The 17,360-nt window shown below is 35.1% G+C and overlaps 1 long non-coding RNA gene across 1 annotated transcript in view; it reads left to right on the top strand.

Moving 5' to 3' along the window:
• Positions 1–7,243: 7,243 nt before the first annotated feature.
• The window catches only part of LOC116152084 (uncharacterized), a 213,892-nt gene continuing 203,775 nt past the window's right edge, over positions 7,244–17,360 (top strand). The window contains exon 1 of the long non-coding RNA XR_004135658.2: positions 7,244–7,840. This is a non-coding gene — a long non-coding RNA (uncharacterized LOC116152084). The remainder of the gene's footprint in view (positions 7,841–17,360) is intronic.

Consider the following 17,360-nt stretch of genomic DNA (forward strand, 5'->3'; position numbering starts at 1 on the left):
CACCATTCCATAAGCTTTATAACTTTAATGCTGAAATTGCTCTTAAAAGTGAGATTAATTATTTCCACATCAGAACCTTCCATTTTTATTTAATCTGCCTCCTTCAGTTTCCAAATCATACCATAGAATGCCTTTCTTCTCGTCTCCTCCTCGTTAAATTTGGGAATCAGGTATTTTGCCTTAAATTGGAAATGAACTGTATAATTTACTTAAACATTAAAAACCCTTATTACATCCAATTGAGGTCCCATAAGAAACCTAGAAGAAGATGCTAAAGGCCAGTTATTACTTATTCAAGTCATATGTTCCATCCCATAGAGTACTTGGGGAATTAGGGTTCCAGAGCATTTTCATTAATTCCACTCATCTCAACCAAACTTTATCTCTGCTTGGCTCCTTTCTTTCTTCCTTTTTTCTTTGAATCTAAAGTCACTTAGACTTCACTAGTCACTACTTTTCTCCTTTTTCTCTCCTTCTCCTCAATCTCCCATATCCTCTTTGGTTACCTGCCAAGATGCCCACATTTTCTCCAAAATTTTAATATACATTACCAGTTATCCAGATAACTTTGCCTCCACTCTGCAGAGATTCAGGGGTTGGGGTGGGGAATAGGAAGTGAAAAAAGTCAGATCCCACAGGTAGAACGTACTCTGGACAGTCACATCCTTCACACAAGCAAGAAGGAGTTGTGGGGCACTCCTCTCTCGCCTCTCCTCTCTTGGTCTCCCTTGTTATAGCCAAATAACCCCTCTATTGGATAATTCAATCATCATTGGGATTTTTTTTAACCAAAGAAGACTGGAGAGGAACACCTGTCAAGTCACAAATCTAGTAACTTTATTTACCTACTTTTCTCTCCAATTTTGACTCGGCCTTTGAGAAGTTTTCAACAAATTGTCATTAGTAAAACTTTCTTGTGATAGACTATTTACATTAAATAAGCATTTCCCCATACAAATATTTAACTATACTTTTAACTCTGTATGTTCCATAATACGGACATTTTATACACTTGGCACTAATTGGTGTCATTCAAAGAGAGCTGAAATAACGCTGGTATGACACCTCCTTGTTTTACTCTGTCCATCTGAAAATGTGGACATTTCTTGCTTGATTTGAAGCCTTATACACATCCTTTTTTGTCCTCTGGGAGGAACTCTCTTCATTTTTCTCTATAGCCATTGGCTTTTCCTTCTCAGACTTTTCTTTTCCATTTTTCTTCTTAGTCACATTTTCAAGTGGGAAATCAAAACCATGTCCTTTCTGGGGTTGGGCAGCTTTCTCTTACTGCTCCTTTCCTTAGAAGTTTGGGCAACCAGGATGTGGTTTTTTTGTTTGTTGGTTGGTTTTTGTTTTAAATTTTAATTTCACTTTACTAGTTTTACTTGTTTATTTATTATTTAATTTTTTGTTTTTTTTTTTCTCGGGGGTGGGGAGAGGTGATTAGGTTTATTTATTTTTTTTTTTTAGTGGCGGTACTAGGGATTGAACCCAGGACCTCATGCATGCTAGGCACGCACTGTACCACTGAGCTATACCTTACCCCCTACCAAGATGTGTTTTAAGCCTAGATAGTTTTAGTCCACTCTGTGATTTCTTTGGCAATTCAGCTCTCAAAATCTTAGTAGGCTTCTTGTTAAATAAATATCAGCCCTTAAAAGGACATTTCCTCTGTGTTGTTGTATTATATAAAAAGAATTACTATTTACCACATTTATAATATGACCTTTGCCTTGAGTCTCCTTAATTTTTGAAAAATCTTAACAGAAGGTATGAAAGCAGTATCTTTAGTTAACTCTATTGCAAAGCTAAATTTTGATTATCAGTGAAAATACTTTCAATTTTGTCTGATAGTGTTAACTCAGAGCACTTGATTTGTCACATATTACAAATTCCAAAATTTCTTCAGTGTCTCCATTTTCTTTCATTTTAACCTGCAAATTAGCCCGTTCTTATCTGAGCTTACTAATGTTTAAATAATACCCTGTCAAAAGCAGATAACAGCAATTAACTCAGATGAGTAACATTCAGTTTCCTAAACTCTTTTCTTAGGACAACAAATTCATTAGGTTTATTATCTAGCTTCCAAATCATGTTTTGTCACTGCAAGCAGTGGAAAGATCACCATCTTTCCAGTTGACAAGAATCAGTGTCTTCCCTACTCTGTCAGGAAAGCAAAGCCACACTTTTTTTGGTTATTTGTTTTAGAAGCTTCCAACTGCTGGGATTAATTTCTGTATTAGGCTAAGCTGAAATATGTAACGATAACAAGCTACCTTAACATCTCTGTGGCTTAAGACAATAAAAATTTATTTCTTGTTTCTGCAGAACCCACTGCAGTTCTAGGTGAGTTTCTAAGGAAACTGTCTTACATGCAACAACTAAAGTAATCTAGGATGATCAGAGTCCCTCCCAGGTTATATATATAGTTTCACCTTATGGACCATGTAGCCTCAATGGTTGTCATGAGAAGGAAAGAGCACCAGATCTCACACAGCGCTGGAGAGGTTCCACCCATAGATGATGTAGACTTATTGCCTCACAGCCCAGTAGCCAGAGCTGATCACTTGTCACATGGCTCTGGTTACCTGTAAAAGAGAAGGCAAGTATAATCCTCTTTTGCACCCAGAAGGAGAGAAGACTGGGATGTGAATGGGCTCTCCCACACTATTTTCCAGATTTCTGTCTCTTACCCTATGAAGAGGAAATCAGTATCATTCTTAGTAGGGGCAGAGATGTCATGTGAGCATGATCTCCTCATATGAGTGAAATTAAAATCTAATACTATTAACAGGTGACTGCAGATATTTAGATCATTTATTTATTTTGGATGTTAGATTAGCAGCCTATTAAGTTCTATGTAAAATAGACTTGAAATCTTGTGCCTAATGGCTCCACGTTTGGTGCAGGAGAATTTCTTTATGAATTTTCTGGTTTCATTTTGTCATCCTCCTTCTGCACTCTGTCGAAAATTATGTGAAACTATCTTCTTTCCATAACTTATACACACAGCCCCTCACCTCTTTCTTTCTCTGTCTCTTTCTCTGTCTCGGCAGCTATACAAATGGCAGAGTTTATTGAAAGTTAAGGAACGAAGTGGGCTTATATTGCAACAGAACAAACCTCAGTTTGTAATATTAGGCATCTCTGTTTTTAAAAATGCTCTCTTTGAACGGTTCTTTGATCTGCCCCTTTTCCTGCTCTCTATCCTTGTACCATCATTTATCACCTCCTTTCTCATTGCTGCCTTTCTCTATCAGGAAGAAGAACATTCTTATTTTATCTTCTGTCCAATTCAATAGCCTGTGTAGCATCTAACTCAAACTTTAGGACCATATTAATACCCATTCTCTGGGAGTGACAAGAGAGTTCCATCACTCCATTTATACCAGGATAGACAGATTTCTTCTGGGGTTGACAGTCAGCACTCAGCAGCTTGATGACTGCCTTCCAGTTAGATACTAAGAAAGATACCATATAGACCTGGCGTCCAGAAGCAACAGTGTTCCTTCAGCTGAAAGACCAGATAAAAACTTGGAGGAGGAGAAGAAATCAGATTTCACTGATACTTAAAAATTTGGTTATAAAAATTTAGATATATTTATTAATATTTGGGAACTTATTTATAAATACCCAGGACTATAAATAAATTCTCAATTCATGTAATGGAGTTTTCGGAGCTTATAAATGCCCAGTTTATTATTACAAAACTGTTCAAATTAAGAGGTTCAATCTTATTTCCTAATTACAAAGGAAGAAATGTTTAACAGATAACAATTTCATTTTGAAAAAGACCATCTTACTTTCAAGATCATCTTGTCTGATCCAGTGTGACACATCTTAAAATATACTCAATTCAGAATTCTAAAGAAGTAATATAGTCCTTTCATCAGACCAAATGGCAAAAAATTAGATTGCATGCTTATGTATAAAAGGAAGCGAAATTTTAATGAAATACATCTTCAGGTTCATTTCTAATCAACCTTTATCACCTATTATTCACCCTATTAAAAATGGAGAAGGCAAGCTTGACAGGCATGTCAAGATGAATCCTTCAAAGAGATACATGTCACTGTTCAAATACAAAATATGGAAATGCTAAATTACAAAAAGTGCATCTTTATTCTTTCCTTTATAGAGATTTTAGGCAAGGAAAGATAATGAGCAATTTCCTGAAATTTTGAAGAGCAGTCTAGTGCTGAATTGTTAGGACTGTTTCTCCTGGTTCAACAACCTGCCTGCCAGATTGGGATGAGCTGATACGGACAGTTTTAGATTATAAAAACTTTGAAAACTAGGTAGTAAATAATGAGTAATTATATAACATTAAAAGAAGTTTTGTAGCTATCTGAGATTTTTGTCTTAAACCTTTTTTAAAAAACATGAAAACATGGCTTATTTGTTTCCTGATACCATTACATACTCTAAGACCATAGAATCTCTTTTGCTTCTTTAAATAAAAACTAGAATTACACTATTTGCTTGTATGTACTTAATGAACATTTGGTTTTGATGGCAGTTTATGACGATTATGGGCAGATATAGACCAGATTTAGGGAGTTAAAAAGCATAGGTTAAGAATAAGAAGTAGAAACGTAGACAGAAATTTTCCATTGAAGAATATTATTGTTTGTTAGTGTCCAAAATGAGGGCAAGAATGATACCTAGGGAATATATGCTACCATGTGCAGTGTTAAATTTAGTAATGTTATTTCCTAGTGCTCTTGTCTCTAAAGTCTCCTTATTCCTTACTGCCTAAAGGTTCTGACCAGATCAGCAGAGTGATCTCTAACAACTCCTACTGTCTATAAAGATCCTATGATGGATATGAAATTAATTGACAGACACAGCACTGAATTTAGGTAATTGAATATGACCAAGAATTGGTATCATGATCTATGTCATGTTAGGAAATGTAACATAAAAATGATCCTCATCTTAGCCCAAAATGTTAATCTATAATTAATTTCAATTCATATTTCCTGGTAATTTTGTTAAAAGAAATAATTATATTCTTAAAGATATTTTAATATTTTAGTATGCTTAAAACAGGTCATCATTAATCAAGAAACCTTAAAAGCATGTGGGAATTGAGAATAAACATACTGTAAAATATTTTTGTATCCTTAGATTCATTCAATATAAGTGAATTTTAAATCCTTTTTAAATAAAAGAAATTTAATATATATATATATATTTAAATTCAAAATAAAGACCTTCAACCTTTAAAATGTTTTATAGGAAAATGGAGTTTACAAAAGTGATGCAGATTCTTTAAAACTCTTCAAATCTGTAGGGATAAGGTTTCAGGAATAAAGATGGGAATCTAGATTGCATAGATGGAATGACAATTTCTCTCTTACCTCTGTTGAGACTCAAACATTGAACAATTTTTGATTATGTAACAAACCTTGTCAGTTATTACCCCACCAAATGGATTATAATAAGATACAGAATTTATGGTGAACGGCAACTTCACCATCATGTTCCAGCTAAGCAATCACTGTAATGCTGTACTGTCACTGTGTTCTTTCTGCCAGTCGTGGTTAGCCTTACCAAACTCAAAGCAGGATGCTCTTTATACAAATTTCATGAATCATAATTGTGATTAAATTTTGAAACACGTGAACCCAGAATACAGAGAACCAAATACCTGTCTTGGATGATTGAGGATGAACTTGATTAACTTTATTTTTTTCTATCACCTAACTTATTTTTCAGTTTTATTTTTCCTCAGTGTTGAGACATAATTGACAAATGAAATTGTATATATTTAAGTTTACAACCTGCAGACTTTATATATTTAGATGGATTTACTACACGGAGAACTTCTGCTATCTGGAGGGGAGAGATGGGCATCTAGGTACATGAAACTCCTAGGTCTCTATGTAGATGTAATTGAAAGAAAATTTCAGTGAGCGACATCATGCTAAAACTGTCAAAAATAAAAGACAAAGGGAAAATTTTGAAAGCATCAAGAGAGAAAAAATACTTCATTTCATATAAGTTATCTCCCACAAACAGAGACTTTGCAAGCCAGGAGAAAATGGGATAATATATTCAAAGTTCTGAGAGCAAAAAAAAAAAAAAAAAAAAAACTGCCAACCAAGAATACTTCACCTGGCAAACCTATCCTTCAACAATGGAAGAGAAATAGACTTTCCCAGACAAATAAAAGCTGATGGAGTTCATCATCAGACCTGACTCACAAGAAATGTAAGAGAGTTCTTCAAATTGAAAGGAAATGAAAGGATGTTTATTAGTAACATGAAAACATAAAAAGGTAACTACACTGATAATGGTAGGCATATAGTCAAGCCCAGGGTACTGATACAGTGATAGTAGTGTGTAAATCACTTTAATATAAAGTTAAAAGACAAAATCATTAAAATTAACTAATAGTTTGTTAATGGATACACAATATAAAAACATATAAATAGTGTTTTTGTATGTGATCAAAGTAAATTTATCAGCTTAGACCATTATAATTACATTTTATGCAAGCCTCAAGGTGACTACAAAGCAAAAAATCTGTAGTAGATACACAAAAGATAAATTTTAAAATTTAATTGAACTGCCTCAGTTTCTCTAATTCTGAAATGCTGACTCAGATACAACCAGGATATTCTTAAAAATCATAGTAGAAATATGTATCTGTGTATATATGTGTGCATATGGTGACCCCACAGAAACTTAAGTGAATGAATGAATGAACAGATAAATGGATAAAAGTTCAGATTTTCTTCACGTAACATTGATATCAAAGAGGTATAACCAATCTGTCTTATGTGTAGTCACATCATATCACTATAGGAGTTGAAAATGTTTTAGTCTTTTGCTTGTTTGAATATATTGAAGTAGCTTTTATCAAAATACATTAGAGTTTTCTAACCTGAGGGGAAAATGGCACAGAATTCTAAGATAAACTCTTTTGAAAGCCATTTGTGATCTTTATTTAGTGGGATCTTTACTTTGAAACCTAAGAATGAATGTCCGATAGTTTTCTCTGTGGCTGGAATAAAGCTCGTTCCTAATTATTTTCTGGGATTATTGCAAAGAAATGCTGGGTTTGTAGCCCGGCATTAAATCTGGATCCCATTCAGTCCTTGGATACAATTGTATACGTTTTGTAGTTATTCTAGGTACAAGTTAAGACAACTTAAACGAAACAAAAAACCGACAGTATCTGTTTTATCTTAAGTCTCATTCAACCTGAAATTTAATTATGTTACTATGTGGGTTTGTAATGTGGATTAATAGTTTTATTGTACTCTTGTGATTAGTTTCTGTTGATTCTAATTTCTTATCCACTCGTTCCTGACCTTGAGGTAAAAAAAACACGGAAGATGTATTCCTTCAATTTAATGCCAGTTTGAGGTGTTTCTCCTGCATCATCAGATCAATGAAAAGTAAATAGCCTCTACTTCTTGTTTCCCTGTGTGGTATTGATCTTTCTTCAGCTTTTGCTTCCCTTTCTCCCTGCGTCTTGTGTCTTTCAACCCCTGGGACTGAAGTGATTGCCATAGATTGGACACGCTAACAAGCGCATGATAAGGAACGGGTTTTGTGGCATACTCACAGACACATGCCTGGTATATAAAGCCTGCTTCTGCATCGAAAGAAAGGTGCCATTTTGTGTGCAGGGCACAAGCCACTAAGAGAGAGAACTAGGAGGAAAAACACAAACCAGGAAGGAAGATGTTTTTGTTCTCCCAAATCTTTGCAGTTAGTGCTAAATTAGGCGATGAAACTCCTTTGAAAAGTAAGAGACAAAGTGGCCTGTGGGAAAATGGCATACGCTCTTAGCTTTAGCAAATGACGGGATGTTGGCAGCCTGTGGGTGAGTATCTACTATCCTTTGGCATCTATTCTTTGTTTAGAATATTTGTTATTATGGTTTTTGTCTTGCTTGGTTTTGGTCATTTAACTTAAGGCTAATTGCCAATCTTAGAGTTTGAGATATAGTTATTAAAATTTGAAATATACATTTAAGCCACATAATTACTTGACAAGAGACATTAGGAGATATATGTGCTCCTTTAAAACAATCTGCCTTATTTGTGGTTTTTCTTTGAAGTGATAAGAAGCGTTTTTGTAAAGATGTGAACTGATCTGTTTTGAAAATGTCAAGCGAGGGAAGGAAACAAGAATAACTTTACAAAGCTTAGAAACACTTTGTTTACTCTCTGCCTGTCTTTAACATGCACCTGGTAGAAATGAAACCCTCTAAGTTTTATTTTTTGGGCCGTCTCTGTCCGTAGATTTCTCTAGCATTGAAAAGTGGATAAATGAATAATTGATATTCTATCACATGCTATTGTCTCTTTACAGAAGGGTATTTGGTGCAGCTCACAAGTTTTCTGACATGACTTGAGGACGTTAGGGTCCAGTTTCTTGAGTGAGTGCCCTTTAGTGCTATTATTGGTAGTCAGCTCTGTAAACTAAATTATATATAAAGAAGAAAGTTATCCCTTAATATTTTTTTCTTTATATTCTCCTTTTAGAATTTAGTTTTTGAGGCTACAGTCAGGTTGTCATTCTGATCTCCACGGATGATAAAAGGGTCACAGGACAGAGGAAATAAACAAAGCCTTTGCTTGTCATGGGGAAACTTAAGTGTGAAGATGGTATGAGGATGATGTGTAGAATGTTTAACCTATTACTAATTATAAGAAATAACATTCGTAGTGCACATGTTACTGATTCTGATATGCAAATCCCTGTGCTGTGATACATGAACTTCATATGGACACCATGGATGCCACTGCAATGCGGCTTGTTAGAACATTATTTTCAGCACGACATTTTTGTATCATTAGCCTTTTGTCGTCTGAGTAGAAAACAGCGCGTGGAACAAATTAAGCGTAATGTTCAGGCTTTTGTATCTTTCTCAGGTTTTATGGCATTTTATACTTCTTGGGGTTGGGTGATTGTTCCAACTCAAGCTACTATGTAATCCTTAGGGTAACCCTAGTGCTGATTTGAAAGCTATTAATTTTCTATTATAGTGTGCTAAAGATGTTCTGTCGGGTGGCACTCACCTGCATTATTGAGTCAATGACCAATTGCAGAGTTGCTCTGTGGTGGTTGGAGCTTAACTCAACCCTCTGGGATCTCATTTATTATTTGCAGATATTGATTTTGGAAAAAGAAAAGCTAAGATGTGTGAATATAATACTGACTTAGACCTGGCCTAGAGCTGTTAACTCTTAATGGTCTGCATATTGTATGTGTTAACATGTAAAACTACTACATATTCTCTGGTTTTAGCCAAGATAAATTATGCTGTGTTCACAATAAATATCAGTATCTAGCAACGTGCAAATATTGAGTCCCCAAATGATCTTGCTCTTTGTCCATAGAATCTAAACTTAGTTCTTATTTATAATTTTCTGATGTCTTATAAATGCAAATAAGAGAAGACAAATAAGTCAGAAATAATATGCTAAAAACAAATCCCCAGTGTGTCTGCGGCAGGATCTATAATTAGTGTGTTTTTGTGTATGTATATAGGAGGAATCTTAGTGATACTTTTTTTCTTGAAGAGGCATTACAGTGTGAACAGTTCTCAAGGAGTTTCCTTAAGCAACTTCAGAGACTGTAAAAGAAAAAAAGGAGCAAAAAAAAAAAATTGGGAGATAAATGTTCCTCTGAAGGAATCTACACTTCCCAAGTTTCAAACACCACCTCTTCTTGCTCAGTGATTTTGATTTTGGGAATGTATAAGAAAGACTATCCTACAAGGATGATTTTTCCTCCTCCACTTCCTTTCTGTTAGGTAGGACCAGTGGACTCTGAGTAGAAATGGGTTTTGAGTTACTCTTAGTAGAGGACACCCAGCAGTCTCCTCCCCTGCCTTTTTTTTTTTTTTTTTTTTGACATGGAGACTTTATCCAAATAAGGAAATGATAAATTAGTGGAATTTCTGTCAGCTCAAATTATCATGGAATCGTGGAGGCCAGTTGATTTGGAGTCAGCAGATCATATTTTCATGAACAGGGAAGGAAATACTATAATTTTAAGGCACTGAGATGTTGGGAATGTTTGTTCCACAGAATAGCCAAAGGTGACCTGACTAATATGCCTTTATGTTTAGGTGATGATCTTGTTACCCATGATCCTGAAAAAGTTGAGATAGTTCAGCATATTTTCTTACTGGAGTATAATTGTATTTATGTGCTTTAGAATATTTCTGTATCTTTTTGTGCATCAGTGTCAGAGGAAAAATTGTACAATGCCAGTCTTTTTATTGTTGTCCTTATACAATGATAATCTGCTTCTTCTGAGACATTTAATTAAGTAAACATCTTCAGTCTAGATATGTTAATAAAATATGGTCAGATTTTCTTCATCTCTATAAAACTTTACATTAAAATTAATATTACATATTACATAAACTTATATGTAATTTTACCTATTTATAAGTATATATATCTACTGATCTCAAAGTCACACAGCTGGTGTCTAATGGAGCCAGAGTTTGAGACCAAGTGTTTCTGAGCACAGATCCATGACTTGATCCTCTCTGCTACACTTCCTTTTTCTGAAATTCTTTATTCCCTTGGCATATACAATATGCACATATCCTAATTATCATTTTACTTTTATGGATATAACTTGTTGCCTATTAGCTATTACATGCTACTTGTATCATTACTTAAGCAACTTTGAATCTAAGTTTAGTCAAGTATAACATGAGCATAACAATGTGTACTTGATGGTTTTTCGTCTCAGTGAAAGGATATAAACATAATGTGGTAGCTTAGAACCTGATGCATATTGGCATTTCAAAAATGTTAGATGTGTGCTTCTTTATAGTTTTGTTTATATCATCACCCTCTTCCTGAATTGACCAGTTTCTTTGGTTGTGAAGTTAATACCAATTTTTACATTTATATCAAATTATCTTCTCAGCCTTTTACTGTCTTCTATTTGAATATTCAATTACTTGGTTATTGTATTTATTTTTTGTTATATGCATATGGCTTATTTCCAAGTGCATTCTGAATTCCTTGAAGTCCAGACCTAGCACATTCCTGTTTCTTCATTTGTTGTATGTATATCTGATGCTACTAATGATTTTTTGTGAATGGACACATCCTATTTGAATCTTCTAGTGGGAAAAATATCATTTATATTAAATCATATTAAACACTGCAGCTCTTGAAATTCTAAATGTAGTGTCAACCTGACACGTCATTAATAGCAAGCCATTAATATTGCTTGCTACATAGTGGCGTTTTCCTCACTCAGCTCAAAGTACATCATTCAAGAAATTGGGAAACAAGTTCTGTCATGAACCTAGGTAAGTGGCTCTTGACTTATATCCCTCTAGCCTTGACTCTGGAATAAAGTAGATTTAACACTATTTTTTTCATTCAGAATTTTGTCTCTTCTCTCCAAATATGTTATTTCTTATAAGTGATTAGATGAGAAGATGCAGTTTTATGTGAAAGTATTTCTTTCAGTGATGCTTTTCAGATAGTAGGAGAACAATGAAATGACAAAATATTGTTAAAAGATATGGTGGGGTTATAGCTGGCACAAATGATGGCATCAGATGAGTTATGAGGTTGAAAACATAGGTGCATAATCACATGCATTTATCTATTTCCTATCCTTTGCTGGGTTTTTATTAGTAGATTCTCAAAATAGGATTTTATGTAATACATTTATTAACAAAATACTTTGAGTCACTAGACCATCCATCAACATTACATATGGTAATGCTACTATATTTCTATGATCATTACCTTATTTGGTTAAGATAGCCTCAGAAAGCTTTTAACTCTTACATTCAAGGCATAATGTTTCTGAACATTTTCAACATTTTAAGTGCAAAGTAATTCTGTAGCAAGTCATGATGCAATGTCTCATGAGATGGATGGAGCTGCTGTGCTTTTTGTTTTAATAAAAGCCACATTAATGCTTGTGAAGCTTGACATCCATGAGGACTAAAGTGCTTCAGTTTCAGAAAGTAACTGCAACTCAGGAGAGGCTGTCCTCCTGAGAGTTAACTATCCTTCAACACTCAGACATAGCAAAAGATTGCCAGTGTCCTTGTCGCCTTTGCTGCTCCTGTCTCTTCCCTAAAACATGTTCATGATACCGTGATAGTTGCTTAAACTGAAAATTTATTGGCCCACCAGATCTCAGATACAATTTCTACCATATCTTCTTTACCCCAGATACACTAATTATGGAAATCTTAAAAAAAATTTTGGTCAGTGCGGTCAAGAGGTCATTCTCATAGTAGCGTTGCTCTGGGAGGAGTGGAGTGAAGGCTTAGGGGGCAGGCTCCAAATCAGGCAGACCTGTAATTACATTTGTGCTCAACTACTACTTACTGGGTGGGGCTCCTGAGCAAGTGACCTGAGCAGCTTTGAAACTTATTTTGTCCACTGGAAAAAAACAGATAGAATAATAATACAATAATATGTAAGGACTTAGCTTACAGGGATGGTGTGTGAGTAGATTAAATGAGATAGTCAATTTAAAGTCTTAAAATTCTTCCTTGGTTGTCTGGTATGTGGTAAAGCCCTCAGTCAGTTTTAGCTTCATCATCATAATCATCTTATGATTCAGTCATTAGTCCTCTTGATCATTCAGTGTTGATTGGCCTCGGGAAGACTTTCTGGCACTGACTATTAAACCTTAAAAATTCTAACTTTTTACATGCAGTGTGAAGATGCCTACAAACGATTTCTGGCTATTGCAGTCTCTCCTCGTAGACCAAATTGCCATCAGGGTATTACTTGATAGGCTGTATTCAGCAAAACGAGAGTTAGCTTGGATGTTTAATGGCATCAGGCTGTGGCATCATGAGGAACCCACTTTTTTAGTGGTAGGTTCATTTATGTTCTCAGAGTATCCTCTTTCTGGAAGTGTTTATGAGGTTGCTAACAGAGTACGTCTTTCTTTCCATTTATATCAAATGCCTCTTGTAATTGTTGCTCTCTTCTTCCACATTAGGAACTTCAGTCAGGTCATGGTCAAGGTTTTTCATTGATCCAGTATGTTGATTTTCATGTATAACTTTTAGGAAATGGTATTATTTGCATTATTTATAAGTTGGAATGGTTGCATCGCTAGAACTCCTAGAATTTGTTGATGTGTGGTACTTCTAGAGTAGTTTCTGAAAAATGGCTCACTTTTAATGATGTGTCTGGTTGCTTTGTTTTTCTCACACTATTTTCTTCCTGTGACTTACAATGATGTCTTTACCACAGAGTTCACGTAATTTCATGTGTTGATATTGATTCTACATCTCTTTTTAAAAATGTCTTTTTAAGTGGGATCAAATTCATGTAATTCTGTTTCTCATTAAACACTGACATGAAATAGCATAGAAAATAATAGAAAATTGCTTAAAACTTGGTGATCATTTATTGAGTGTCATTATCAACAGAAAACTTAAATACAAAAATACTGCCTAGAATTACAAAAATATGTAAACTTTATAGCCAAAAAGACCAGTAATAGAAAGTCATTTATCTCATTATTTTGTTTGACTACACGCTTACCCTAAATTTATAATTTCTAAAAGGCCTTTTGCTCTATATAAACCGATGTTATATATCTGTCTTTAAATGAAATGTAAAGATGAAGTTTAGCATTATGTTACAATCCATTGCATGGTGGTATATCTACTCACTATCCAGTCAAGTGCCATACTGAATTTTAGTTTATTTATTACAGGAATTAAGATACTTGTGGAATTTATAAGCCACTATAGTGAAAGAAAGGATGTGAGACAGACCTAATAATTCTTCAATCTCACTCAAATTTTTTACTCAAGAATAAAATGAGACTGTTAGACTTTTATAAATTTATTTCTCACTTGGAAATTAAGAATGTTAATTATTTATAGTAAAAAAATGTCAAAAAAAAAAGTATCCTACATGCTTATGATACTCAGTACACAGGGTCATTTGAATGACAGAATAAATAATTTATGTCAAAAACTAAATAGAATTCTTTCAACATGTGAATTACTTGGTATAGGACTACATTAAAACTGATTATTTGGGGATGTTTTATTTCCCTTGATCTGTACTTTATACATAATTTTAAAGATTATCATTTAGTATAATTAATGCAACTGTTGAAACAATCATAAATCATTTTTATCCACCTTTTAAAATTATATAGGTAAAGGTGATGAGTTTCAGAAGCCTTTAGGACATTTCTCTGTTGGGTACAGAATGCTAACACTATGGAAGGAATGCATGTGTCTTTGAAAAGCATTATTCACTTCTTTCCAGGGGAACCTGGTCCAGCATGATGAAAGTGATCAGGCATCCAGCAGCTACTGTTGAGATCCCTCTATAAATCCAGCAGTATTCTAGAGAAATGAAGACTATATATATGAGATATATATGTAAATATCCATAAATAAGACTAAACAAGACCTGTTCTCCCCCTTAGGAATTTATAGATAGAGGTTAAATAAACAAGTCAAGAAAATAATAAAGAATAATCATTACTGATCAAAAACCATGTATAATTACTGATTATGTCACAGGCTTTTGCAGGAAAATGAGGGTACAAAAGAGAATGATGCAAACTCAGCCCTCAAGGAGCTCATAGTAGAATTCTGGGGTGAGATGAAATAATTTGGAAAGGAGCAGTAGGTACCAAACCATGTAAGATCAAGAAGTCTTAGGAATTTGGATTTTTATATACCTGGCCATTTATTTTACTATTATATACATATATTTTTATTCATATTACTAAATTTTACTGTAATAAAATAGAAGCTTTTAAAAGGTGGAATCTTAACAGTTTTGCTCACCAATTTATCCCAGTCACCATTTTGAAAGGGGTCTGGAAAGCCGTAGATCTTGAAAAATATATGCCCTGACACTGAGAATGCAATGCAAATGCAATTGCAAATTCAGTGCAGATGAAAAAGTGTCAGAATTTTGATACCAAATTAGAGAAGTAAGCAATTATAATCCTTTTATTGGCTGGTTTAATTTTTCTGTATTATGCTTTTTCGTTTTGGAGTTTAAATATTTCTAATTAAAGTTATCTGTGTGTGTGTGTGTGTGTGTGTGTGTAGTTTTTGTTGCAGATAGGGAACTCTGCTGTTAGAGAGGAAATGTATTACTAGGGCTTAAAAAATGGCACAAAATAATGTTGATGATGGTAATGTGTAAAAAGTAGGGAAATTTCAAGAAGAAGGGTAGGTTTAAAGTTTTGAAAAAGTAAAAATAAAAGTACTTACCGTCTGGATGTGTGAGTTTATGATGGTACGATTTCTGCTCTTGGATGTCTTAGGTGAAATAATAATAAGGGAAAAAAATACAAAAAATGACTAGTTTAAAGGATAATTATACCCCAGTGTGCTTATCATCCTGGTGGGGAAGGAGGACCTAAGGCAGGATGACATATCAGGGGTGGACTGGCTAAGGTGTAGCAAAGGCAGTTGGGTCTGAGGGAGGCTGGGGTGTGGTAGACTAGATCAGTGCCTTTAGCTGTCTCTGGTGCTCAGTCAAGGCCAAGGAGAAGGGTTCTCTGAGATGGCCGTTCACTTGGACTTCTAGGTCTGCAAGAATTTTAAGTACTAGAGCGGCCTCCCTCATGCCCTCCTTCACAGGGGTGCAGGAATGACCCATCCCTCCTAGTCCCACCCTCTGAGAACTCCGGGCTGAAGCTTTCCTTTCTCAGTTCCCTCTAGCCCAGGACTGCACGGAGTTTCTCTAGGCCCCGCGGTGGTGACGGTAGGCTCTCCCTCCTCCTCAGTCTTCTGGGAGCCTAGGTCTGTATCCTGCTGGACTTGAGCTTCCTTCCTTCTGCTGCCTTCCTCCAGGGCTGGGGTTTTGCACCTTTTGGCCTTTCCCAGAGGACCATTATGGGCCATCACTTTCTACACATGTGGGTCATAAGAGAGCATCTGGCATGGGGGAATTGGGGAATGTACCTGGACTTCAGGCCTCTAGTTTTTCTGCTTTGAGCAGGGGTCTTGTCTCTGTCCGATGGAGGCCATGAATAGAGGCCATAGGCTCAAAAAACAAACAAACTTGGCTATTTTGAGTCTAAGCTTCTGGGAATACATAGTGGCACTAACAGACCAAAGTGTCTATCCAGGAATCCCAGAAGCCATAAATGAACCAAAGATGTGATTCCTTTTTTAATCTCCATGATGTGCTGTCGTTCAGAATTTACAATCATTTAAAGTTGGCAGATCTGGCGACGTGGTAGGAGGAAGTCATTGGAGTTGAATCGCTGACACACCCTGCGTACCGGATGTGATCTCAGAAAACTCCATTATAACTGCTGTCTCCCAACACTGGGACTGGATGTCACTTGTTATGTTGAGTTCTTTCTAAGAAAAACTTAAAACATGGAGTTTTTTTTCTAAGTTGGCATATAATAGATAGTCCAAGTGGGCTATATGATTCAAGGAAAACTGGAGTAAACATTTTCTTGATGAAAGTACAGATTATTGCTATCTGTTTAATGTGTGGTGTGTAACTTTATTGAAAAGGTCATTGTGAAAAAAATCTATAGCGATGACTCTATACTCAGAAAAGCTATACAACAAAAACGTCAGTGAAACTGGACCAATAGTCAGGATTTCAACAGTATTAATTTGGGAATGCAAAGGAAATAATGACAATATTATGAAATCATTTCATAACTAAAAATACAAACTTGACACCATAATTTTCAGTTGGAAAAAGTTTAAAAAATACTGTCTATTTAGAAATGTAAGAATTACGTGTCCCCGACAGAGAGAAGCATTTCTAAAGACAGCCCAGCTAGTAGTATTGGTTCATTTAGTCTTGCATATCTAGCTGAACTTAGAAGAGGAGTGGAAAAGAGAAATAATTGGTGATGCCTTCTGTTTCAGTTAATTCTTATCACCTAATTTTAGTAATTACTAATAAGCACTAATTTAATAAATGTGTATATTCATTTGCCAGGGCTGTTGTCGTGAAGTATCTCAACCTAAGTGGCATAAACAACAGAGAGTTAATGTATCATAAAGTTCTGGAGGCCAAAAAATCTGAGATCTAGATGTCAGTGTGGCCATGCTCCCTTTTGAAGTTGCTGGAGAAGAATCTGTTTTAGTTCTTTCTCTTAGCCTTTGGTGTTTCCTTGACTTGTGGCAGTGTATCTTGAATCATTACATGGTATTCTCCCTGTGTATGTGCCTCTGTGTCCAAAGTTTTTATTTGGATCCCAGCTATGTTGGAAGAGGGGCCCACCCTGCTCTAGTATGACCTTGTCTGAACTATTTACATCTTCAATGACCCTTTTCCCAAATAAGGCCACACTCTGAGGAACTAGTCTTTATACATTAAGTGAATATGGAGTTACTTATTTTAAAATGTTAAGAAATGTCTTGAAGT

This window comes from Camelus dromedarius, chromosome 3 (genome assembly GCF_036321535.1).
Source record: "Camelus dromedarius isolate mCamDro1 chromosome 3, mCamDro1.pat, whole genome shotgun sequence".
Taxonomy (NCBI): Eukaryota; Metazoa; Chordata; class Mammalia; order Artiodactyla; family Camelidae; genus Camelus; species Camelus dromedarius.